Here is a 26,675-nt window from a genome sequence, read left to right on the forward strand (position 1 = left end):
TGTAATATTCTTTTTGAATTTCAGCCTGAAATATCTTTTAGGGGATGCTAGTTCTCCTAGTGCAATGACCTGCTAGTTTTAGAACTTGTCTGTATGTTCGTTTGTTTGGCTGTTTTACTAGAAGATTAAAAAGTGTCCTTAGAAACTATTCTTCTTATATTTCTTTGAAAAAAATAGAATTTTGATAGTTATGCTCAGAGATAAAGTAAGGATAATTCAATTTTATGTAGATAAAATTTAACGCATTTATGACTGATTTTAGGAGACTGGCAGACCCTGGTATAACGTTATTACCATTGTAAGAGATATATCATATTTTTAATCTTTATTTTTTGCATCATTAAAAAAGGGTACCCTTAATCATAATAAGTTGTACATTTTATTCAAAGCTTCCTTTTTCAATATGGTCAACAATTTAGTGGTCACATCTCTTTGCAGACTAGAATTTATCATGTAAATTTATCATACAAAACTTCAGTAAGCCAAAAATAAATGGTTAAAGATGAATTCACTTTCCATTATAGATGTTTGTAATCAAAAAGCTACAGATAAAAAGTTTGTTATTACACTAATTTTTTTCAAGAGTTTAACGATCTATTGATGTTTTCTCTTCTTTAATTAGATTTTTGTCTTATTTATTTGATTTACTTCATCAAATCATTTTGAAAATGATATTACTCAATAAACAGAATAGGTATATAGGCTTATATTTGAAATATTTTTTATAGTTTTTTAATGAATTAAATTGATTTCAATATTTCCTTTCAAATGAAGTATTTATAGATCAAGGACATACACTTTCTGACAAATGAACTCCAATTTTTTTAAGTCAGCCACAAGATGTTACTTTAAAAACTTTAACCAGCATCACAAACCCTACAACATTTTGCAGTTCAGGAAAGTTTTCAATGACACTCTGTCTTTCAGTTTGTGACATGATGGGATATATGTGACAGCAAATCTTTCAATTCATTTATCCACTCAACAAGAGTTTATTGATGAGCTTCTGAATGGTCCATTAACTATTAGATTTATATGTGGCTTTTATGTTTGTGTTTCTCAAGGTAAAATGCAAAATTAAAATCATTATCCAGAAATAGTAGAAGTAATTATTTTAGAAGAAAATCTTGGGCATGAATGATTCTAAGTAGGCTAGAAAAAAATGATTAAAACAACCCAATAACTAATCTGAGACTCTTACTTTGCTTAAAACTGATCACAAGTCACTTGAAGAAGACACAGAAACATGCTGTCCAGTCCTACCTTCAGTAATAGACTCAAAACCAAATAGTATTGAGTATGTCAGAAGATAATCTGTAATCTCCACTCCTTCAGAGTCTACCTCATCTGCAGAAACCCTACTAACCCCAAATCATACCCTCCTGAGGCAGACCTCCTCTAGTCACATCATAAGAGATTACAAAGGTGAAACCATTTAAGAAGAGAAAGGGATAATTCCAATGGACAACATGTGCTCCAAAAATCCCTAATAAATTAGCCCAACCTTTAGACCTCTTTCGTGGTTCAACTTCTTCCTCTATCCTGCCTTGCTTCCTCCCCTGTTTAATAGGTGTCGATACCTATACAATATCCTGCACCCCAAATACTATCTTGGCATTTGCTTCTAAAAAATGTTTTTTTTTTCTTTTTTCTTGATGTATTAAAAGAGATGTCACAGCTTGGGTTCTTTTGCATTCATTCTAGAAAAGATGATTCTTCAGTGGATATTCCCATTACTGAAATTCCTTCCCTCCCCCCCAAAAAATTCTCATCCCTTTTTTTCCAAAGGCAAGATTTATCCAGTTAAAGAGGGGGAAAATCAGTGGAAGTGATCCCTAGATTTTCATTCCTCACCTCTTAAGTTTGCCTTTCCAAAATGACTGTCTAGGCAAGAATAGAGAGAAAGGATGGTTCCCTAGCCCTTCTTCATTTATCTCAATAAATGCCATGTTAGCGGCAACAATTCATCAACCAAAATTTAATAAACTCCTCCTGTGTAAGAGTCAATTTAACATGTCCTAACAAAAAAAAAAAAAGCATTAACTGGCAGCCAATATTTATGAAAGTGCCAAATGATATTGTAATACTGAGATAATGTTTCCATAAGTAGGCACATTGCTTGTGTAAATAATTTCTCAGATGTTAGGAATCTCCTAATTCTGTGACTACATAGCAAGTCACTCTAGACCTGCACCGTACAATATGGATGCTATTAGTTACTTGTGTCATTTAAATTTTTAAATAAACTTTGTCGAGTCATCATAATAAAACATAGCTATTTTAAAGGTACCTTTTGATGAATCTTGAAAAATATACACTCTCCTATAACCACTACCACAATCAAGATAAAGAATATTTTCATTATTCTTAAAAATATTCCCTGCACTCCTTTATTTTTGCTAGTTAAATTTAAATTGCTATTAACTAAAAAAAAATGATAATAAAAATGTAATTTCTCAGTCACACTAGCAGCAATTAAAGGGCTCAATAGCCACATGTGACTACCAGTTACCATCTTGGATAGTGCAGACTTAGAACATTTCCGTCATTGCAAAAAGTTCTATTAAACTGTACTGCTGCAAGTCTCTTTTTTCTCCAAAAAAAAAAAAAAAAGAATTTCAGTTTTAAACCACATACAGAAAATGCAGAACAAGATAAAAATGTATTATTTTGGCTCACTTTTTGGTGCAAGATTTGCAATTGCCTTTACCTCCAGTACACTATTATTCTCTGAACCAGTGTATTATCACTACTTCCTTTCTCTGCTAAGTAATAACCTCCTCCTGCTCATGTTCCTCCTTAAGGTCAAAATAGGTCTTATCTTTTCACTTTTCCCTTGGCTTTCTGCAGTTTCCTTGGGCTGTGCCTCCTGTCTCCATCTGAGTGCTCTTTTCTTGCTTCATTTCAGTCGTGTCAGCTCTTTGCTATTCCTCAGGCACAATATCACTCTGCATCATGTGCTCAGCCTTTCACTCCTGGTCCCTTAACTACAATTTTCCCCACTTTCATATTACATTATCTTTCAAGTGTATTATTAAATGACTCTTTACATGTCTTTTCCTTGCAATGGCCTATCTGAGAAACTTTAGCTTGTGGTTTTGACTGATGAACCATTAAGGATTGAATCTATATTTTCAGCTCCTACCTTTCAACTACTGTGAAAACTGACCAGATATTTGGCATTATACTTTCACTAAGGATATCACTATAAAGATGGCAGTTTTTTAAAAAAAAGAGGCAGGGGCTATATGTCTCATTGGCAAGTATGTATCTGGAATTTCACCTTATTGAATGCTCATATAATGTTCTCCTGTCTCCATGAAGACTCTGGCATTTTTTCTTCATCTAAAGCTGATAATAAACAGCAAAAATGACAGTCCGTTTTTGCATTGATTAAGCAAAGCACATAGGTAGTTATGATAGTCCATTTTAGTCTCGTGGTTCTTTATCTTTTTTTACTTATTATTTCCATTTTCTCATCGTTGGCGAGACCTCACCCCAATGCCACTAAAAATCTTGCCGCTCACCACAAGTCTAAGTCAGGGGGTGCACCTTTACTCCAGCTCAGAGCTTTTCTGTTGCATTGCTCACAAGGCTTAATGTGAAGTTTTGGAGTTTTGAGAAGTTTAGGAAAAATAGTACCATAGCAGCCCATGACCCAGGCATTAAGACCCTGGTTTCTTTCCCAACTATAATTATATAGATAGGGTAACCATATCATTTATACCTACAAATCTTTTTGTGGTGGCATTTGTGTGGCAGGAGCTAAAGAGAGAAATGAACCATTGTTTAGTCTTTTTGACAGTTTAGTGGATTGATTTTTCAGTTCCCTAAGAAAAAATCAAAGCCATTGCAATAAAAGTTCCTCTTCTTTTCTTTTTTTGGGGGAGTGCATGGTCCAGGAAATTGAACCTGTGTATCCCGCATGAAAGGTGACATTCCACCACAGAACCATTGTGCACCCTGAAGTCCCTCTTCTTTCAGAAGCAGCACATTAGCAACCTAGATGGCCACATAGTTGTTTTAAAGGCCAAATATAGAGTTAATAAATATATTTAAAAAATTTTAAAAACTAAAGACATTATAAAGCAATGAAAAAGGTAAGGAGAAATAAAGTCGAGGGGTGAGCAAACTTCAATCTGTTTAACCTGTGTTTTGCTAAAATCAGTAGCAATGGCTAAATTAATTTTTTTCAGTGCACGAAATATAAAACAGGGTGGGCCACGGTGGCTCAGCAGACAGAGTTCTCGCCTGCCATGCCGGAGACCCAGGTTCGATTCCTGTTGCCTGCCCATGCCAAATATACATATATATATATATACATATACACATATACATATGCCAAATATACATATATTTATATATACATATACACATATACATATACGTATACATATATATATATATGAAGCAGTAAGATTTCTAATGTCTTCAATATTTGCTAATTACTAATTTTGCTAGAATTTATATCAAAACTAACTCCAAAAAAGAGTAATTAAACAGAATAGTGAGAATTTTAAAAAATTTTAAAAAGCTTATGAAAGAAAAAGGAATTGTGAAATAAACCTATTATGAATTGTTCATAGTATGCATCAAATCCAGCTTTGAATATCTTAGATGTGAAGGTTGATGTATAAGATAAAGAGGCAGATGCAGAGGAAATATAAATATAAGGAAAATATTGTTTTTATCTTCAAGGAGCTTACAACTATGAGAAAAAAATATATAAAGAGTTAGTAACATTATACCATGATATTGAGGGCAGAGTTCAAAGTTTGTTTCTGAAAAGGGTGAGTATGTCTTCCTCCAACTCCAGGGAGAAAAGCTATAGATACATTTGTATGAAGAGAAAGGCAATTGTAGATAAGTATTTCAAAGGATTTTCCTTCTCACTAACATATTAAATGAAGTTATCTGCTTCTTTTGGAAATGGGTGTATTATTTCATGGTTAGTAGAAAAGGTTTTCAATTCCCATTGGGAGAACAACAAGAAACTGATGTTTTTACTATACCTATCACTAAAAATAGTCTCTCAATAAAGATAAAATAAAGACAGAGATATTTCTATCAAAATATTGCAAGAATATTTGCTTAAGATCTTCTTTTAAGGTCAGAGAATATTTGATAAGCCAAGCAATTTCTATGAATAATTCTGTGTAGACAGTTTTTTTTGTTAAATATACATTAGAGGAAATTATTTTTCTCCCTTTAGCGTCTAGACTTAAGGCATTGTAGACAGATTCCTTTAAATATATGGAAACTAGCTATGTTTATTTTATGAGTTAGAAAGTCTTATAACTCTCAAGACCCATATTCAATTTGTATCTCTAAAATGGCTTTTTATAAACCGGAATAAATATATCATCTCTTTTCTGTAAACCATAGACTATCTAGCCAGATCAAACCAACATATTTGAATATGTTAATTTTAGAGTGGCTTTAAAATACATCACTAAGATTTTGCACATAAAACATGCTTTTGAAGCATAAAATTCCATTTTAAGTACTCCTGTTCACTTTTTGCATTCATATCTTTCTTTTAGCAGTATTATTACTAACAACTAGATTAAAAATCTGTATCAATACTATTATCCCCTTATAAATCAATGTGAAGGGTGCAAAGGTAGTCTGGGGCTTGGAAGGAGGTGCTATTGTTAAAGGGCCTGAATTCAGAGTTCTTTCTGATTTGTTCTTCCTCGTACAAAGTGAAGTCATAAAGAATGGGACAGTTATATCTCTTCTCATCCTGATTATTTTTATTGGGTTATAATTATTTTGGTAGATAATTTTTCTGTGTTTATTGAGCATTCAATTAAGTTAAAAAATTGGAGTGAGCCCAAATTTCCATCAGTAAAAAGTTGGTTAAATATTATGGAAGAGAGGTATATCCATGAAGTCACTAAAAACATGGCAGGCTTATATGTACTGAAATGACAGATGATCACAAAATATTAAGTTAAGAAAAAGAAATTACCAAATAGGACACAGAATGAAATCTTTCTTTTATAAACTAATTAAAAGCAGAAAGAGTTAGGGCAATTTATAGACTCTAAGGGCAGCTTCTTCTCATCCAAACCATATGGGAGTACCTGCCCTGCAAGTAAATTAGTTAGCACCAAAGTGTAGAAGTGGCAGGGTCCATCATCGTCCCAAACCATATAGAGGTACAGGCCTTCATAACTGGTTATTCCCAGCGCAGGGATTACTGAGGTGGTTGCTCAGAAAGGAAACTTATGATTAGGCCAGGCAGGATGTCAAGATACCAAATATAATTTCTTTATACCATTACACATTCATTAGGCAATGGTTTCTTAGACTTTACACCAAAAGCATGAGCAACAAAAGAAAAAAAAAAGATAATGAGACTTCATTAAAATTAAAAAGAAATTGAAAAGAAAAAAGACTTTTGTGCATCAAAGAACAATATCAGGAAGTTTAAAAACTACCTATAACATGTGGGGGAAAGAAAAACAAGCCAAAATGGTAGAATAATCCAGAATTGCAGAATTCATTTGGAAACCACAAATATATTACTAGCTTAATATCCAAACTATTAAATATTAGTTTAATAGTGTAATATCCAAATTATGTAAAGAACTGCTACAACTCAACCATAAGAAGGCAAGCAGCCCAATTAAAAAGTGGGGGAAAATTTAACAGACATTTCTCTAACAAGGTATATAAATAATCAAAAGCACATGTAAAGATGCTCAACCTCATTAGCCATTAGGGAAATGTAAATTAAAACCACAATGATACCATTTCACACCCACTAAAATGGCTACTATTAAAAAAAAAAAGAAAGTAAGTATTATAGAGAATCTAGAGAAAAAAGAACCATTATTTATTGTTGGTAGAAATTTAAAATGTTGCAACTGCTTTGGAGAAAAGTTTGAGGGCTGCTCAAAAAGTTATGTCTAGAATTACCATATTACCTGACAATCCCACTTCTAGGTATATACTCCCCAAAACTGGAAGCAGGAATTCAACGAGGTACTTTCCCAAAGATAGAAGAAACCCCAGTACCCATCAACAAAGAATGGTTAAACAAAATGTGGTATAATGGAATATTATTCAAGAGTAATAAGAATGAAATTCTGATACACACTACAATATGTATGAACACTGAAGACGTCATGTTGAATGAAATAAGCCAGACAAAAATAGGTAAGTATTGCATACTCTCATTTATATGAAACGAATAGAATATGAAAATTCATAGAGTCAGAAATTTGAATAAAAGTTACCAAAGTCAGGGGTAGGGTGGTTAGGGAGCTAGTGTTTAATTGGTAAAAGGTTTCTATTTGGGGTGCTGGGGTAATAGGTGGTGATGATAATACTACAACCTTGTGAATACATTAGCACCAGTGAATTGAATATTTGAAAGTAGTTAAAGTAGGAAATATTAGGTTGTATATATGTTATCAGAATAAAAATTTTAAGCCCTCCCTTGCCTAAAATTATATTTTGCATATAAAATTATTCTTTACATAAGCATTTATTTATTCATGGTCAAGATAAAAGCCAGAAAGTGAAAATCAGGATGAAATGAAATATGATCAGAGTAAAATAAGTACTGTTGGGTTATAAAATGAAAAAAATGCATATACCTGAAGTGTTATTTTTATGAGTATATTCAAAGTATGAAATATGATGGAATAAAATAAAAGGCAAGAATTTTTTTATAATAGTAAATGACAATACTTCATTAATTTATTTCTTCTTTTATTGATTGATGTACTAACATATTAAAAAAATGCAAAACAAACTAAAGTCCTCTCTTGATATACTATCCCAGTAATACCAGGCTACACAAGATTACCATAAATAAAGCCTTCTCATGATTTGAGAGTCAGCAGGCACTATTGTGTATAGGTGATAAAATAAGTATGTTAAAAATGATGAGATCTAAATAAAAATCAAAGAAAAGGATAAGTTACAGTGAGATAAAATATGCTAATAAGGAAGGAATCAATCAGGGTATCTAAAAATTAAAAACATAATTGACATAATAAAGGGAAAATTCATTGAAAGAGTTAAATATTGATTAGTCACTCCAGGGAAAGAATTAGTGACCTGGAAGAAATATTGGATGTACCCTCAAAAAATAAAATGACAGAAAATATGCGTGAGAAGTTAAGAGACATGAAGAACAAAATAAGTAGATCTAACAATAATCTAATTGGTATTACAGAGGAAGAGAATAGAGAGAATTGTAAGGACAATAGTCATAGAAATAATGACTCAAATTTTTCTAGAATTATGAAGATTTATTCTGGAATACCAATTTGGGTACAAATAAAAATAATTCCTTCATCTATACACATGGCAATGTAATTATAGATTTCCAATTTATAGAAATAATTTTAAAAGAAAAGATACAAATTACTACAATAGAACAATAACAAAACAGCATATTTCTTAATTACAAAGATAGAATTTTTCCAAAGAAAGTATACTTTTAGAGAATATAGCTACAACCAAGAATTCTATACCCAGCTAAATACTATTCAGAGGCAGGGACAAAATGAATTCAGATAGTTAAACATTGAATTTACCAATGAAAGCATCCAGTTTTACCAATAACAGCTGTAAATATTTGGAAGAAGAAACGTGAACCTAAAATAAAGGAGTAAATTGCAGAAAGGGTTGTAAAGAAAGCATTTTTTAAACAATAGCAATAGTATAAAATAATAATAGTGGTGTCTGATTTGGATCATATAAAAAACATGTAGAATTAAATTGCTAAACAACTATAGCACATGTGATTGAAACTAGTAATCCACGTGAAAACTTTCTAAGATCTTTGTATTGTTCTAGAAATGCATTAAGATAGTGGTCATCTTTAAACTGTATAAACTTCAAACTCTTAATCTTGTAAGTGATATTACATTTTAAGGTGAGTAACTTAAACAAGTAAATAAGTAAAAGGAGAAAATAGGATATAAGGAAAGCTTGAATCATAAAAAAAACAAGAAAAGTTAGCAAAATAAGATGCAAACAAAAATCAGAGAAAGTTGAAAATATGATGGGAAAAATAATCCTCATGTTTTGAAAACATAAATTGTTTGAAGATATAAATTGTAACAAAGAACACTCTTCTCCCATCAAATACTTATTCTAGACAGGGTTTTAAATAGAAGATAGGTCTACCCTTTCATCAAGTCCTGCCTTAGAGATATTTGCTCTCGCTGATGCTTTAAAGGAAATAAAGAGATTTAAAGGAAATAAAATTTTATTATAATAATATGGTGTAACTCCCAGGTAAAATACATAAAAGCTAAAGTTCTACTATGAGGGAAGACAGAAACCACAGTGAAAACAAATGGCCAATTTTTTTTAAGGCCACCCAACCAGAATGAATGAGAACCAAGGAATCTCCATTTTTATTTCACTTCTCTCAAGTTTCAAATTATCAGTTTGATGTTCCAGGGAAAAGGCAAATTTTATTAACTTCTGTAACAAGAAAACATGCAACTGATTAAGGCAGGGGTGGAGGAGATGGAGGAGAGAGTTCACCAAAAGAAAATTAATGTACCGTTAGAAAGGAGGGAACAAAATAAACACTGAGATGGTTAAAAAAAAAAAAGACATACCAGACATAATTTGATTATAACTTCTATAACATCAGCAATTTATATATGATATTTGACTCAATGTGTACACATTTCTCGAATAGCTATTAAATTATTTTCTTTATCCTTCAACATTAAGACCAGTAATCACCAATCAAATGATGCTGGCATAAGAAACACAAGGAAACAAGTGAAGCGGTAGTAGAATAGGATGATAAATGAGAACTGACTTTCAGTGTCAGAAATAAAATAGGAAATGATATAAGTGAAGGAAAACTGGAGTGTATATCACCCAGTCCAAGAAAGTAGCAGTTATTCAGCTCTATCAAATTATTGTCATGCAGGAATACACACCATTTGGACCCAGATCTCTTTTAAAAATATCAAGAGTCAGGAGTGCTTGCAAAATTACCAGATTTTCAAATATTGACAACTGACTCAATTTTAAACATAGTACGTGATCCAACACTAGGCAGATTAGCCAAACACAGTTGTAGGGTTTATTTTGCTTGTGTCCATCAGTTTCTGATCTGTGTTCTGTACTGTCTGTGTAAGTTAATAGGAAAAAGTTTTGAGAGTCTATACATCCGCTTCTTTCCTCTTGTCCTATTATCAGCCATATATTTTACTTTACATGTGCTGTAACGTATACATCTATTGTCACTATTTTTGATTTAGAAAATCAATTATCTTTTTAGAGAGACTAAAAATGAAAATTAACATATTTTTAACTATAACTTTATTTTTACTATTTAAGAGCTCCTTGTTTCTTTGTATAGATTCAAGTTTCCGTCTGCTGGTCAATATAGTCAGCTATATAAACAGCCCTTAATATTTTGTCACTCATGTATCAAACATTTTAGAAAAGTCTGTGGTATTTCATTATAGTGTCAAAATACTTAGCATAGTTCTTACTACTTGATTACTACAGTGCTCATTATAATTTTGAAAAATAATGACTCAAAGACAACTACAACAAAAATACAGAGAGATAGCATTTAAAAAGTACCTAAAATGAATTAGAACTGATTGTTTGGACATTCTGCATAGAAATGCTTATTTCAGTCTAGTGAATTATTAGGAAATTTCAAGCTTCATTATCTTTTCTGCTGGTAAATAAACATGTAAAGACCCCTCCACCAACCTTGATTATAGAAATACACTTGATGAAGTTTCTGGCCTGTTCAAACCATATTAGTTTTATCATACAGCATTCAGTTACAGCTTTGATTTTCTCACAACATCGATAAAATTTGCCTAGTGCTCTGGGTACGTTTTATTACAAGGCATTATTCAATCCTTCCTTTTAATAAAGGAGCAGGGTGAGTTTCTAACTTGAGCTTGAGTTCTGGATAGAGGAAAACTGACCTACTTTAGGCATGCGTAAAAAAGCAGACCAAATTCAGAGTTCCAAGGGACAACAGAAAACCAAGTGGGCTAAAGACACTACATATGGAGAACAATAGATGAAAGTAAAAAGTTTCAGGCAAATGAACAGGAGAAACTCTGGAGGGATGGACTGAAGGGGATTTGTAGGGAAAAAGTTATTAATGAAGAATTCAGAGAAAGATCTGCAAGTAAAACCAACAATCAAGAACTGTTTCACAAAATGTATGCTCATGACGTCACCCAAAAGATACATAAAGTTAAACGGAGGAAGAAAGTGAAAAAAAAAAAAAGAAAAAGAAGACACAAGTGCAATAATAGCTGCTGTTGTCGTGTACTGAGAGATTACCACATGCCAGGCACCATACTAAATATTTAACTGTATTATGTCATTTAATTACATGCAACTGCTATTCTCATTTTAGAGATAAACAGAGAAATATTTTGTAGGTTAATAATTTAAATATGTGAAGGATTAGAAAGGTCATGTACTTTTTCCATCATTAAAATAGCACTGTGGTATTTTCTAAAGCAAAGATTTGAATCTGGGTAATCAGACCAGGAGTCCATATACCTAAGCACTAGATGCTCTTCTCTACCTATGGATGACTATTAATTTCTTTCACATATATTAGACTTTAGAGTATAACACTAAGCACATAGAAATATCTCATGTTTATATATCATATCATGTTTTACCATATATTTTGTGTGCATTACTTAATTTAATCCTTATAACTACCCTATGAATTAGATTTTGTTAGCCTATATTATAGAAGAAACTGAGACTGAGAAAGATTTGGAATCTCAAAAGTCAGAACTCCATCTTTGTGTCCTCTAACTCAAAACTTAAAGATTTCTAACTCAACATTTGGCTGCATATTGCAGTTTTTCACCATGGTTTTTACTTTTCTCATAAACTCATTTTTCATTAATAGAGAAATAAATATTTATTGAATACTAGCTATACAAAAGGTCTTCACTTAGATATTGGAGGGAAGTATTACTCAGACTTTTTTTTTTATCATGACTCAGAAGACATGCAAAACAAAAGGTACATATATATATATACACTCCAATGTAGAGGATCCAAAAACGTATAAGTTGTTTTATTTCTGACATTCAGGATTTTTCAGTCTATGTGTTCTAGTTATAAATTAAATGTAATCATATATAACATAGGATTAAAATGTACTTGAGTGAAAAAAAACACTAACCACACAAAATGGCAAATAAACAGTGCAGGACAAAAATGTAATTGAAATACATAAAAGGAAGTAAAAAAAAAGCTTTTTGTGTGATCTGTACTGTTTCCCCTTTTTCATGTTTAATTCATTCCTTTATTATCCTTTTTTTTTTAAGGCTTAGCATCTATGGAAACTGGGCCAGAAGATAATGTCAATGGCACACATCTGACTTTATTAAGGGTGAAGCGATATTATGCACCTTTTCTCCTTTCTCCTGGGTGTGCTCCAGAAGCTAAGTGAGATCCTTGTACAGATTATCAATAAAATATAACCCATTACCTCTTATGATAACAAGTAATTATTTGTGTAAATATTCATGTAATGTTCATCTCACCCATTAGACTATGCAATCCAAGACTTCAGGGACCGTTACTATCATTTCAGTACTCCCAGTACCAGCAATAATGCCTGGCATAGAATGGATGTCAAAAAATACTAAAAATAGTTGGTATGATGAATGGAATAGATAGACAGGAAACAGATAGACAGGTATGATAGATTGATAGATGACCGATGATAAATAGATAATATAGATAGAAATAGACAAAGTGATAGATATGGGTAGAACATATTTTGAGATAAGATGATAAAATCTTAAAATTGCCATTCATTTCATCATATCTTTTGGGTTTCTATTATTTACAAAATGCTGAATCACAATTTGACTTAGAATGAAAAAAAAGTTAATAAGACATAGTTAACAACCATATGAACACATAATACTTGGAATGGAGCACATTAATTGACTTGCCGGCAAAGCATACCTTGAGGCATACATGTGCCAGAAACAGTTATTTGGGAGAAAGCACAAATGAAATTGGCAAGTGACACAGAAGAGTAAAGCCAATAAAATATCAATGAATGAAATGGTTACTTTGGGGAAACTGGGCTCAGTGTCACCGGGGACTTCTGAGGAGCCATGTAGAATGTGGCTCCCAATATTCCCCTACAGGAAAGGGTGTCTGCTAAATTTATCTACTGGCATTCACCACCTCCTCCCATTACTTGAAGGTTGGGGAAAGGGGCTGTTAACTCAGATTTACCTCCCATCTCTGGGTTGCAAATGCATGTGGTACAGCAAGCTTCTCTCTTTTTTTTTCAGGTAGGAAGTTATTGCACCTGGAGCTGTAAACTGTAGCTTCAGGTGAACTCAAGTCACTCAAGGGAAAAAGGCACAAGGCCAACAGTATCTGCTGCAGAGTATTAGCAATCACAAACACACAAAAGGAAGGCCTGCATGTAAGTAGGGAATAGTGGGGTGGGTAATATTAGTTCTGTATGGAAGAGAAACTTAATATGACATAATTCCAAGGCTGACTCATTTGTTCCTTTTGATGCACGGATTTTAGTCCACTATCTCACCTGGAAGCCAAGCCTAAAAGTATTGGAATGCTACTTAGGAAAGGAATATTTGGAATTGGAGTTGATTACCGTAGGGGCTAATAGCAGTAATGATAGTTTAATTAGAAGAATACAGTGAGACTGCAATCTTGAATTTAAGCTGTATTCTCCCTAGGATTGAAGCCTGTCTAGAAAACTGAAGGAATGAGGCTACCTAAGCTCTCTTTATATGAGGAGCTCGTTAGGCTCCTGGGGTAGAACTCATCCAGGAGAAAAGTGTCAAGATATATAATAACACTTCACCTTTAATAGAGTCAGATGACTGTCAATCATATTAACTACTGATCCAGTTTCAATAGATACTATCTTGAGCACTAGAAAAAGGAAGTTGCAATAAAGGAGTGAGTAAAAATAAAAAAGAGCTAATTTCCCTGAACTCCCAAATTGACATTGATTTAAAGGGATGGAAAAAGATGAAAAAAGTCTAATTTGGTTCCTTTGGCACCTGCTGCTTCAGACAACGCAGATTTGGCAGTTGCAGGAAACAGCATGGCTGAGTTTGCTTCATAGCCAAATTAGCATATGTAAGCTTGAGCATCAGTAGCTACCTTGCTGCATTTATTGCATTCAAGAGTTACCCAGAAAAAGATCACTTCTTGAAATTAGAAGAGTGAAGGAATAAGATGTTAGATATTGCCAGGTGGATTAAAGTCTGACTAGATCATACATAAGACAAGCCTAATGAACTATAAAACAATGTGTTGGTATATTTGAGAAGAAACAGTGCAGTTTGCAACATGGAGGTAAGAGACAGAGATTGAAATAATTTTTTATACAACTACTCTTGCCATCAGTTGATATGGCCAATTTACCTTTAGAATGTTACATTGGGGCTTGTGATATTTGCAGACATTTTAGAGTGCAGCAAGATCAGAATAAGGGAGCACTACCAATGCACTCTCACCAATACATGGGAAATTTATTTGAATTTTTTTTTAAATCAATTGACTCAGGCTTTTAGAAGCTGCTATGTCAAGTCATGGGAGCTACAATTTGGTCATGTGCTATTTTTAAAATTTTTTTTTTTTTTTTTTACATGGGCAGGCACCAGGAATCGAACCCGGGTCCTCGGGCTTGGCAGGCAAGCATTCTTACCTGCTGAGCCACCGTGGCCCACCTGGTCATGTGTTATTTTAAGCAACAAACCACTCCAGAATATTTAACACTCTGTTCATCTCAATAATTCCATGAAAATTGCACTTAAACCAAGATAAGCTCAGTTTGCTTGGTTTTTCTCTTTTCTTTTGTTGAACATTTGCTTTGGGCATTTTGTCATTGCACCTTTTATTAACTCTGTATCACCTTGATTAAAATATATAATCCTGGAAGGGTTTTTGGTGATTACCTTTTTTTAGCATTCGATTTCCGCATTCAGAAAGTTTGAGATGATTAATATATCCATAATATTCCCTTAGAAAATATAGAAGAAGATGTTCTTGATGGATACAACAAAGAAAATAATAGCACATTGTGTGGTTCATTTTCTTTAGGAAATTGAATTACCAATGTCTTTGGTTGAGATGTGTCAGCCCACTTCTTTGGTATCTCCATGGATACCATGAAGAGGGCTCAGAGAAATGAAAATGATGCTTAATGGATTGAAAAATAAGAGCTACATGGAAAGACAGAGAAAATTGGAATTTAGCTTTATAAAAGAGACAGCTATAAGTTGAATAATCCTTTCATAGTAAGAGGGGCTGTCATGAGCCGGATGGTGACCACTTATTTTCTGTCTTCATAGAGAGCAAGAGGAAAGAATTAAAAGGAGAGCAAAGGGGAAGTTAGGCTAACCATTAGGAAAGATTTGCTGGTGATAAGGAATGGTAATCCTGATTGCTGAAAGGCATTGTTCACCTGAGTGCATTCCATAATAAGTAATAGGCTGCAAGATTTTTAATTCAATAAATTGAATTTAACGAATTTATGTAGTCATTTATCTAATAGCTTTCAATATCCCTATTTTTATCTTCAAATAAGCAGAATAAGAAATGATACTTTTATCTTGTTATCCCTTTGTCTTAATAGTATGTCAATATTACCAAGTTGTTATTAATCGTTTCTCTATAGGATGAATTTGTTTTATTGAATTAAGCTTAGCTAAATTTTCCAGTGTCTAAATAAATAGAAAATGGAGTTATATATAGGAGGTTGAAGTAGGATCCTTCTTCCAAGAAAATCTTTTTGGTTTGTCGATATAGGCCAGCAGAGCTGCTCTGGTTGACCTGGGAATGAGGGGAGAGAAATGGGCAGAGGTGGTACAGAGCTGTGTGCTTCCACCCTTACCTGCCCTTCCGAGCAGTCTCTGAGACCTCCTGCAGGAGCCTCTCTGGTATTCAGAACATAGTTTAAAAATCACGCACCTAGGTAATAATGATGGATTACACTCTTATAATGTTTTATAGTTTGCAACATGGTTTAAAGTATGCTGTCTGTGTCCTTCCTGTTTTTGCATTCAGATTTTATTTAAGCATATCAACTCAAAGCACCTAGGAATGATATTGAGGGTTACCATAATCTAGTTATTTTAATTGTAATGAAGAAAAAATAGTGTAATATAGAACAGGTTATTTTTCTTTATTAAAAAACATGACAGACATTCCTATTTCCATCACTTTTATAAAAGTTTAAGTTGAATAAGAGTATGTTAGTGAAGTCCACTGTAATTGAGCTTGACCTTAAACTCAGGGCTGACTTTAAGGTCAGCCTTAAAGCATCAGAGTCTAGGGCACACAGCACTCTTGGGGGACAATAGCATTGTTTAAATTCTCTTAAACTCAGATTTTTAAAAATGAACCACGTCAAAGAAAATTGCTTAAGATATAATATTACTATATTGTTTTGATCACCACTTATTCTCCCTTTGGTGAGAGAGGGATTTCTACCCAATGTTTATGGACATGATTGAACCCATGACTCCCAGCACCAGACAGATATGATAGTTTATTTGTCATATACCCTCACAGCCAGGGAAGGAGGACACTGCACACCACACAGGGCCACATGGGAATTGAACTTGGAAATAGAGTGAACACCAGTGGCTGAGAGAGGCAGGTGTCATAGTATCAAGAGAGTTGGGCTGCAGGATGTGATTGACTTGTTTGAATAATTCCATGGGCTGGCAGGAAACTTAGACCCATCACTCAGGAATAAGGAAGAACTGTGCCTGGTCCATTGATTAGGAGGGTTGTTTGGCTAGGGGATCTTAACTGAGGCAGCACATAAGGAAGGGAACTTGTGGTTAGACCATTTGAAGCCCCAGATTTCACCAAATGTCAAGACAGCACATAATATCCAATATTAACTTAAGGTCTTACAGAATGTACATTTGTCTGTATACTAACATAGCCATAAAATATAATTAAATTTTTTTTTTAATATAGGAAGAGGCCCACAAAAACAAAGGTGTCTTTTGTCCACAAATGTCATATGCAGCCCTGTCTGAGACTGACAAATAAAGAATTAGAGTGTCTTCTGTCTAGAAGTTAGTCTCATGACTAACACAAGACCATTAATTAACTTCTATCACCTTCCCAATCTTGCAGTGATCTTAATCTTCAAATTAAAAAAAAAAAACAAAAAAAATTGGCCCCATACTTTAAAGGTTGTTGCATGTCAGCCATGAATGTTGTAGAAGAAATGTGTAGAATCGGAAAATACAGTTTTGTTTTCTGAATAAATACTATTTATAATGTTGGACAAGTTCCTCAATCTCTCTAAACTACAAGTTACGAATCTGTAAGGGGATGTTATGATGATTGAATCAATGAACAGATGGAATCACCTCCCAGAGGGCCCAGAGGGTATTCATTGGATACAAATCAGCATTGCAATAAAATTGATCTGATTTTACATTATTCCTGAACGTTCTACATAGATGTTGCCTGGCACATATGGTATTACTTAAAATGCATTACATGAATAAATGGATGGATAGAGAGATGAATCAATGGATGATAGATAAATAAACGAACTTAGATATATACAAGACTCATTAGTATTTAGTCACACCGCTTTCATGAATAGAATGTTCTCACTCTTCATACTTAGCTAAGTTCTTCCCTTTTTTTATAAGTCCAACTTTCATCTCATTAATTAACCATTTAACCTCCCTGCTCTCTTTAGAATCTATTTCATTTGAACTTTTTGAGAGTTTCTTGTCTATGACACCCATTTTGGACTGAATCTATGGTGCCTTGCATTATTAATTCTTTAGAATAATTTCTATTTCCAATTAGACTGCTAAGGGTACATCTTGTCTTATATGTCTCTGTTTTCTTAGCCTTAGGATAATTTCTTCATCATAGTAGGAATTTAGCTGAAGGTAAATATCAATCAGCCTTTTTCTCTCCATTCTGCTTCTGCCTTTATATTTTACTTGAAAACATTCTCATCCCTCATTTATACTAAAAGAATCAGTTTCCAATGGTAAGTGCAGGTTGTTGGGAAACCTGGCATAAATATATCCCTCATCTATTAAAGGTGGTTTTATTGACAGCACTGATTTAAGAATGTAGGCAGAAATGTCATTTGCCTGGAAAACCAGATCCACTACATACAACTGATGATCCAGGATTTCATATTCATCTTGGTGTATCCTTAAACCCTTTCACTCTCCCAGAACTGCCACTCAATCATTTCCACTGTTCTGTCTCTAAAATAGCTCATACATCTATCACAATTTTAAGTTCGTTTTCACTGTGATGTCATACCTTCATCAACCCTTTTCTGAATTATTGAAATAGCCTCTAAATGGGTGTCTCTGTCTCTAGGTTACTTCTCCTTCAATTCATTTCTAGGTAACTGTTTTTACTCAAAAAATAATCCTTTGATATGAATATTCAATGGCTTCAAATTGATTATAAAGTCCATGTTGGGTTCCTTTGCCTAGAATTATAGATCCTCTACAATATTTTCATAACTATTTTTTCAGTCTTATAGCATATTATGTCAAATTGCTTAATCATTGTTTAAGCCAGAGCCATTTTTCTATGGAAGATTTTCTTCCGTCCTTTCTCTTTGACCAAGTTCTAGTTCTTCTTTCAGTTCAAAATGTTTGTACATCATCTGGCCTCTTAAATTGAATCCCCATCATTCTACATAGAGTTCAGTCTCCAATATATTGTTTTCTCATGTCTTCTTCCATAAAATGTGCATTTCCCTTTCTTTATGGTTTTTAATTCCTCAAAATGAGTTTTTACCTCATTCTTAGCATTTTTCAAAATCTATCTGAGTGTGTGTGTGTGTGTGTGTGTATGTGTGTGTGAAAGAGCAGGGAGGGGGAGTTCTTACTATATAGTGTAATTATGTTTGACAAAGACTGATGTCTGATTATCTTCCCAACCCTAACAGTATTAGAACTGCCTTTCCCAAAAAGAACAATCAATAAATGTGATTGAACTGAGTTTCTTTCCTGGACTAAAAGAGAACAGAGCTTTAGGAATTCAGTCAGAAAAATGCCCCAATTAGATATGTTCACAATAGATGGAACTAAAAGTCAATAAATATCATTCTGTAAATTATCTCATTAATCACCTTAATTTCCTCCTTCAATTTTAAGTGTAGACATCACCTACTTTCATACAAAATATCCTGTGATACTTAGAAGAAAAATAATAAACTGAATTGCCTTATAACAAAACTTTTCCATATATTTACCAAGAGAAGATAGTTCACAACTAAAGGGTTCCCTGGATATTGAAGTTTCTGAAATGCCAAGTTAAACTAAGCTGAACTGATCTCTTCCCCACAGAATTTCAATGTATTTTTAATGCATTGTGAATATCAAACAGGGAGAAACAGTATCTGCACTTTCCTAAGCGTATTGCTGCACAGAGACATTTTCCCCAGAGCATATTACATACTGATGGGTTGGTGTTTAGTGGAATGTTTGGAAAGCACTCTTCATAGGAATGAATCTTACACAGAGACTTTATCATTTTTTACAAGAGCTAGAAAACAATTACCAACATGCTCAAATATACAAGCCTAATAGAATATCTTTCTGAAAAGTGAAGGGTTCAATCAAAATAGTATTTACTAATGTAAGTCTTGTTACCAATCCCAGATAATATCAATGAGTATATATGTGTGTGCATATATATATATATATATATATATATATGAGGTATCAAATATTTGAGTAAAACAGCACACACACACAAACACACAGCAGGTTTTGGGGATCACAGACTAACTAAACAACTTTCATAAACCTTTTGATTTCATGAAACCTAGCATTTGGGAATTGAACAAAATGAAATCATTTAATTTTAAGCATTTAATTTTTAATAAGATTTGATGTTTGATATAAACATCAAATCTATTATAAATACATGTCTTAATAGGTTTGCATAATATTTTTATTTATTTATGAATCAGCTACATCCTAGAGTCAATCATATAGTAATCATGAAATTCTTGACAAGGATTGGTGATTAAAGTGATGCCTAGACATCTCCAGCCTCCAAATAGTTATTGAAAAAAGCTAAAATTGTTTAATTTGGTCATAATAGAGATTTCAACATTATCCTACTATTTTTATTATAAACTTATGGGCACTCTTATGGGGAAAATTTCAAAGATTCTGCTCATTGGAGGCACTAGAATAATGACTATAATAATTATTTACTAGTTATTTAATTCTGACACTAATTTCTAAAAATACAATTTCCTACGGTTTATTATTTATACATCATAAAGACAATAAGATTATTAACTGGAACTAAACCAGCTTGTGTAATGAAAACTAAATGAATGAAATAATGAAAATATAATAAATACCATTCACTGTGTCTCTCAGTCCATGAGCCATCATTTGTGGAGTTGAGATTCAGCAACCATGTTTTAAAGATGATTCAACCACAAGTAGCCTGATCCAAGCTGAGCTGGTCCTATTATTTTTACTTGGGAGATAGCCATTAATTATCCATGTGTGACCATGTAACATAAGTTACATGGAATCAGTCTCTTGCATGACTACAGTGTAGCAAGTGAGTTTTGTAGCTGATGGAGGTCATATTATTCCTTTAACCAAGAGAGCTAGTCTGGAGGAAAAAGTGAACTGCGAGATAAAATACATATTCAAAGAATAAGAGTCAAAAAATACTTCCTAATGTCTTCAAAGTTTTCAGTTGTTTCTTCAGGATTCTAAGTTCTTTTTACACTCATATATATAGAATACTCATGAATTTTGTTTTCTTGTTTGTTTTTTGTTTTAGAAATTTCCATGTTGCTTAAACTAGTTCAAATAGATTTCTACTTTTTGCTACTGCAAAGTTTTATGAAGAATGAATTTCAGCATAATTGTCCACACAAAAGGTAGTGCCGAATCTCTCCAGGCAAAGATCACCAGGTATATACCTGCAGTTGAACAACCTGGGTCTATTGCAGATTTCAGTAAGGGGACACTCGTACTGTGGTGAACAGTGTGACACTCCAATAGCAGCCTGTTAGAAAAGACTCGTTATAGGATTTGGGTTTGTGATAGGTAATTTGGGAGAGGCTCTAAGGAAGTGGGGTAATGCTCTGGATTGGATGCAGTCAGGAAGTGGGAATAGTTCTATGATTATCTTAATAAACCTGATCTAGAAGAAAAGAGGACTAGACTGAGATTAAAGCTATGCCTGGCAAAGAATCAGTAGTTACTCCAATTTGCCAATTGTGATCATTTTTTTGTGGCTTGAACAATGTTCGTGTTTTGTATGTATTCAGTCTTAATTATGGGGTGGTCTTGTTGTTCTATAAAATTGTGTTAAATATGAAAAAACCAAGGCCCAACTGATATTGCCAGACTGGTATTGGATGTCATGTCTTCTCTTTCTCTTGGTAAATAATATAGTTATTTGACCTTATCCTCAATCTCACCTCATTAATGGATTAGTTACTCAGTATCTGACCCAGTCCATCCTGGCTCACCTTCTATTTTTGTCAGATTTTTTTTTGTGTTTTAAGCTGGTCATCTCTGTAACCTGTGCCTTCCTTGTTCCAGAGAATATTTTCTTGCAGCAGTAACGGAAAAGTGTCAGTCTGCAGATTGTGCTAAAGCTCAAATATTAAAGGCAGTAACTTCATCTATTGTGTTTTTAAAGCTCTCACTTATCCTTATTCCTATTTGTGTAGATTTCTGCAATTTTGTAATTTTCATCGTTTGCTGTGACACAGACTTGTCATAAATGCCAGCTCTATCCCATCTACCCACTTCTTTCCCTCTTTTTCTCTCTTTAATGAACACAATGTTTGACAGAACTTCTATGTAACAGGGAAACAAACTGCCTTTATAGCCCCCAATTTTTATTAGGGAAATAGGTGTCTTCAGTTTGAAAATATCTTCCAAGATTCAGAAACTATAGGAAAAGTTTCCCTGATGGAAGAGCTATATTATGATTCTGTGATATACTCTACGGAACTCTATCAAATATCATACTTGCTGTAGTAATCTGAGGTTTTCTTATTTAATTAATTAATAAAATTCTGTCTTATATTTTACTTTTATGAAGATGATGTAGGTACAATTTGAAGTCTAACAAAGGCAAAACCAAAGACCAAGGACTGCATATCTTGACAGTCAACCAGGTATACTATTCAAAGACCTGAACTGGCACCATTTCATAAAATACATTTCTGAAATATCTAGCATTGTTAAGAACAGGAATTCTAAAGTCAAACTTGCAGATTTAAAACTTTAACTCTTGCACTTTTGAGCTGTGTTACTTTGGTTAAATTACTTAATCTCTTGATTTTATAGTTTCTTTATCTATAAAATAGACAGAAGAATGGCAGATATCTAAGGGATACTGTGAAGGTTAGAAGAGAAAATATGAATAAAAAATTTATCAGAGCTACTGGACCATAGTATGTACCACAAATATACACATACACCACAAATACATGCACATACACATATACTTTTCTTGTGTTAAATAAACTGCTTAATAGAAATAGAAAATTTCATAATTTTTAATGAAAAATGTATAAAAACAATAAAGAAATGAGCTCATCCTATAGAACAAATATCCATTAATAGCAAAAATCCCCTAAATATAGTCTTTTGTCAATTCATGCAACAGACAGTTTCTGAGATCCTACCCCGCTAGATTCTAAAGAAATCAAGATAAAAACTTGATTCGACTTGTCAATTTGCATAAATAAGAGGTATTTATAGGTTTATTATTTCTATATAGTTTTGTGTAACTTAAACTGCAGATTCTAAACATAAGTAATATCATAATTTAGGATCATTTGAGAAATAGACATAATTTTGATGAACTCCACATGTTCTGCCCTGGGTGTGAAAGAGGTCTGTTCTCATTAAGAAAGAAATGTATGAACCCTAAGTCCCTGACCAAACAGAAATGGATTTGTTTACAATTAGGAGTTACAATTAGGCAATCAATTTTCTTTTTTTCCTCAAAACTTGTTTCCAGGCATATAAAAGAAAAAAAGTTGCCAAAATAAATCATCCAGAAAAACTACTGAAATTCATTAAATTCTGAAAGATATTGCACTTTCCAAAATATATTACCACTTCCATATATATTGTTTTTTTAGATTCCCGTTTTTATAATTCAAAGCTCAATTATTATTGGTTTTCTCCAGCAGAATTAAACACAAGGCAAATGAGTGAAAACTGTGATGAAGACCCTAAAAGGAAGAAGGCTATTAATTATGACTGTGCTTTCATAATAATTACATTATATAATAATTGTATGTTACAGAATAAAATAAAGATTTTTAAAAAGAAGTGCTAGATTTTTATTTTGTTTTTTGCTTTATTTTTTTAAAGTACTTTGTGCAAAGGATGCCATATCACAATGTCCAGATTTAAATAGTCCAGTGGGAAGAAATGTAAAATATTGTCAATATTAATATTATTACTTAAAATACCAGTAAATAAAGTATGGGTACTCTGATGGTTTGGAGCTATGTACACTAGGAAGATATGTTCTTAAACATAATCTATTCCTGTGAAACCATAGTAAGTAGGAATTTTGATGAAGTTACTTCAGTTAAGGTGTGGCCCACTTCAATCAGGATGGTCTTAATCCATTTCTGGAGTCTTATGAGCAGACTGAAATTCAGTCAGATAGAGAAAAACCCTCAGGAAGAAAGAAGTTCAAATTCAATGGAACCTGAAGAGGGTACTTTCAAGTAATCCTGGGACCAGAGGGTCTCTGCCTCTTTGTGTCATGCAGCTGTTACAGCCGGAACATGGTAGAACACAGACTCAACTACCTCCTTATCCAAGCCTCCAGGGTCATCTGTTTCAACAGACACCTTGCCTACCTGGCCTTGCCATCTCTCTTTCTCTCCAACTATTATGGCTCTATATTAAGAAATATGTATTATATATACTGGCATTCCTCATGTCATGTGGGAACAGAAAATAAGGAAAAAATGAAATTTAAATTGCCTAAAACTCTAATGCCAAGGAGAGGCCAACACAGCCATTGCATGTGACAGAGAAGCCAGAGCCAAAGGTCACTGGCAGCCAGCCCCAGACCACCAGTCACTGGGAAGACAGCATAGATGGTGCCTTGATTTGGATTTCTCTAGCCTCAAAACTGTGAGCCATTAAATTCCCACTGTTAAAATCAATCTATTGCATGATTTTTTTTTTGCAGCTTGAGCTGCAAAGGATACTAAAACAAATACTATTTCTAAAAGCATCTTGTATCAATTATTTGTGTTGCTATACCCTCAAAATGCCTTAGTTACATTTAGATAATAAAATTGAATTATTATAACATCTTAATAGCACCCTGATGAATTTTTCAATGACATATTTTCTGATGAAGTTGAGTTTCTTATAGCTATCAGTTATTAAGTACTTGCAATGTGGCAGTCATTGTATTAAGCGTGTTAAATATATAATATAAATTTTCCTCGAAAAACAAAAATCCTATGGCGTAGATTTCGAGGTCTTTCACAGTTAAGGAGACTAATCTTAGGGAAGCTAATTAACTTGACCAAGATGACTAGACAAGTAGAGAAAATCTATTGAAATCCAAAGCATTGTTCTTAACTACTAAGCCATCATTCTTTGTTACAGCTTTATATTGATTACTTGTATATTACAGATTCTCCATGATCTCATTTAATCTGTACAACTATGTGAAGTGTAGGTATCTACCCAGCTTAAAGATCAGAAAATAGGACTCAAGTTCACAGTGTTAGTAAGTTAAATGTGTTCATGGAAAAGCGAGGATCTAAATTTAGGTTTATTTGTGTTTTAGTTTCCTTGGCTGCTCAAGCAAATACAATAAAATGGGTTGACTTAAACATTGGATAATTTATTCACTCACAATTCTGAGATTAAGAAAAAGTCCATATCAAGGCATCATTAAAACTGCTTTCTTCCTGAATATTGTGGCTTTCTGGAATTGACTGTTGGTGATCTTCAGCCCTTACCTGGTCACATAGGAAGGCACAGGGCTCCATCTCCTTGCTTCTCCCTGTTCTTGTTCCATCAGAGTTTAGCTGCTTGCATCCCATGGTGCGTCCTCTGTTTATCTGGAGTTTCATTCCACTTATAAAGGACTCCAGTAGGGTTCAGACCCATCCTTACAGAGCTGGACCAGGTCTAACTGAAGTAACCTCATCAAAAGTCTCTACTTACAATAGGTTCACACTCACAGGAGTGGATTAAGTTAAAGAACATGTTTTTCTGGTGGTTTTACAGCTCCAAACCACCACAGTCTGACTCCAAAGTCATGCTTTTAATCTTCAAGTCATATTGTAGAATTTTCATGTCTACTTGGGGGTTGGGAAATATTGTTTTATTCTTTCACTATCCTCACTCAGACTAGTATTACCCTAAAATAGTTTGGAAGCAGTAGGTATAATTATTACTATCATTATCATACATATTATCCATTCTACCAGAAAAGGAATCTTTTGCAAGCACTTAAGGAATTCTTTAGGAAAGTGCCAAGGGTGTTGAACTATGTTGTCTGAAACCAATTTGAATATTTGAATTCAAGCTTAATAAATGCAGTTTGAAAATGTAATGGGAAAATTTAAAGTAGAAAAAGTAAGATTACATATTTCTGACTCCAGGGTGGATACCTCTTCACATTTCTACAGCAAGGAAGAAATTAATGCAGAATAATACTATCATCCCTTAACCATCTGAATCATCTATGGATTTAGCTCTCAATAGTGGAAGTAAAATAAAAATTTTTTAAACAAAAGCTGAAATAATATGAACTGAATGGATTGCTAGAATATTAAAAGTTCATACACTTTATTTTTTAACTTCTGTAATCACAGGTACACTCACTAAGCTGCTTTGATTTTAGATTTTGAGGGCAAAAATATCACTATCCACAAATTTTATTTAACAAGCACAGTTTAAAGAAAATTCTGTGTCTATAAGAAACCAGTGAACTTGGTGAAATGATACACAAAGCAAATTTTTCCTGTGCCTTTCTCTTACATGCCACAGCATTCCCTCATCCAAAAGAAAAAATAGTACCAGCAATAGTTAACATCAAGAAGGCAGATGAAAGCATTTGTCAGCTTTGCCCCACATCCACAGAAACGCACCATGCAGAATGAATGATTTTGAAAAGAGGAACACATAGAAGGAAGGGAGAACAACTGTAAAGACAAATTAGGAGCCCAAGGAAAGTGAAAAGGAAAGAGGACATAAAAAATCATTTAATCCCTGCATTTTTAAGTCTCCAGGGAAGAAAGGGACAAGAATATTAACTTAATGAAAGGTTAATATGTATATTATCAATCACACACATTTTTTCCCATTTATTTAGTCACATGTACTCCCATTCAGTTGCCTTTAATTTTAATGACAAGAAAAAATACTCTCATCTATATTTTATTTATACTTATATATACTTACATATACTTTAACTAAGAGCTTTTGCTTTTCAATGTTATTGAAATGTTACTTAGGGATAGATTGAATCCTTTCCGCACCACTGCCAATTCCAAATCACCAATAAAAGGATTCTGATTGCCTAAGCTTGGAAGTTCTCACTCCTGAACTAATCAAAAGTGACCAGGAGGCTTTCTGATGAAAAGATTGTCTGGAGTCTTTTTACGGCCATTT

The 26,675-nt window shown here is 33.3% G+C and overlaps 1 long non-coding RNA gene across 2 annotated transcripts in view; it reads left to right on the top strand.

Annotated features, from left to right (window-relative positions):
* LOC143663587 (uncharacterized) overlaps positions 1 to 23,315 on the top strand; it is a 30,962-nt gene extending 7,647 nt beyond the window's left edge. The window contains exons 2-7 of one of the 2 annotated variants that reach the window (XR_013166054.1): positions 6,955 to 7,167; positions 12,324 to 12,444; positions 13,311 to 13,447; positions 20,827 to 20,960; positions 22,105 to 22,180; positions 23,207 to 23,315. This is a non-coding gene — a long non-coding RNA (uncharacterized LOC143663587). Of the gene's footprint in view, positions 1 to 6,954; positions 7,168 to 12,323; positions 12,445 to 13,310; positions 13,448 to 20,826; positions 20,961 to 22,104; positions 22,181 to 23,203 lie in introns of both variants that reach the window. The other variant, XR_013166055.1, reaches the window with a different exon arrangement.
* The last annotated feature ends 3,360 nt before the right edge of the window (positions 23,316 to 26,675 follow it).

The sequence above is a fragment of the Tamandua tetradactyla genome, chromosome 19 (genome assembly GCF_023851605.1).
Source record: "Tamandua tetradactyla isolate mTamTet1 chromosome 19, mTamTet1.pri, whole genome shotgun sequence".
Taxonomy (NCBI): Eukaryota; Metazoa; Chordata; class Mammalia; order Pilosa; family Myrmecophagidae; genus Tamandua; species Tamandua tetradactyla.